Raw genomic sequence first — 1,741 nt, forward strand, 5'->3', positions numbered from 1 at the left:
TCAGATTCTTGCCTCAAAATCTGTCTGGAGAATCCTGGCCTGGTTCTTTTTAAAACTGCCACTGCTGTTTTAGCAGGAATTGGACAACCATTTCCCTCCCCAGCCCTACATGACCAGCCAAGGCCACCCCTCCCCACCAGCACAGTGCAGTGGATCCCCCCACAATCAGGGAAACTAGGACTCAGGTGATGCCTCCTGGCTTCCCCCCACTTCACCCTGTGGCCTTGAAAAGAAACTGGAAAGGAACCAACCAGAGACCCCAGCCAGCTGGAGCTGCTGGGCTAAAGCATCCAAGCAGGGGCCTGGGCCAGTTAGAGAACTTCCTGCAGTCTCTGCCCTGCGCTGATTGGCTATTTGCTCCAACTCTTCCTCTCTCTATTCTCCCTAATTGCTTCACTTCACACCTGCCCCTTTCCCTCTACTCTCCTGCCCCCAACACCCTTCTTTTTTCCAGCATCCCCTCACCCCTCTCTCTTCTTTCCATGTAGTTTATCCTAACTAAAAGCCTCTAAAAAAGTGCATTACAAAACTAACATGCTATTTGCTGCCATCACACTTTGCTGGGGTGCTCTACCCCTTCCCCCACCTGTGGGCATCTTGTAAGCTCTATGGGGCAGGGACCAGCAGAAGACTGTGTTTATACAGTGCCTAGCGCAATGGGGCCCCATTCTTGGCTGGCCCTTAAGTGCTATTCTGATAAACATGATTAATAACAGTCAGTTCTATTAAAAATCTCTCCATGCCAGCAGGCATACACAGCTAGGGATCCAGTAGATGTAATTCCCATCTCATTTTCTAGCACCTCCGCTCCCCATCTTATCAAGATTGCAGTGATACAGATACAGCTAGAGCTAACAGGGAAGGCACACACTCGTTAGAACAAAAATATACAGGGCTCTCAATCTTCATACCTCCTGAGCCTTATCAGTAGCTCGGGTCAGGAAGAAATTTCCACCTAGTACAGCCTTGCATTTGAGCAGAGGTGGGCAAACTATGGCCTTGGGCCACATCTGGCTCTCCAGATGTTTTAATCCAACCCTCAAGCTCCTACTGGGAAGTGGGATCTGGGACTTGCCCCACTCCGGCCAGGGAGCGTGGTCGGAGTCTTGGCCCACTCCACACGGCTCCCAGAAGCAGCAGCACATCCCCCCTCTAGCTCCGACACAAAGGGGCAGCCAGTGGGCTCCGCATGCTGCCCCCATCCCAAGCGGTGGGGTGCCTCCGCACAGGGGAGCATGCAGACCCACCTGGTAGCGCCTCCGCATAGGAGCCAGACTAGGGACATGCTGCTGTTTCTGGGAGCTGCTTGAGGTAAGTGCCCTCCGACCCACTTCCGTGCCCCAACCCTGATCCCCCTCCTGCCCTCTGAACCCCTGGGTCCCAGCCCGAAGCACCCTCCTGCACCCCAAACTCCTCATTCCCAGCCCCACCCCAGAGCCCACACCCCCCCGCTGGAGCCCTCATGCCCTCCTGCACCCCAGCCCCCAAATTTGTGAGCATTCATGGTCCACCATACAATTTCCATACCCAGATGTGGCCTCAGGCCAAAAAGTTTGCCCTGCATTAGAGGGCTTTATGATTTCCTCTGAGGCATCCAGCTTTAGCTACTGTCATACAAATAATGGGATAGCTGGAGTACTGGCTTTTTCCAATACTGCAGTTCTTATGAGTAAACTGTAAGATTATGTTGCTTCCTTGAACACAAAATGGTTAGAGGTCAAAATAATGTATCCAAAAGGCA

Source organism: Chelonoidis abingdonii, chromosome 10, assembly GCF_003597395.2.
Source record: "Chelonoidis abingdonii isolate Lonesome George chromosome 10, CheloAbing_2.0, whole genome shotgun sequence".
Lineage (NCBI taxonomy): Eukaryota > Metazoa > Chordata > Testudines > Testudinidae > Chelonoidis > Chelonoidis abingdonii.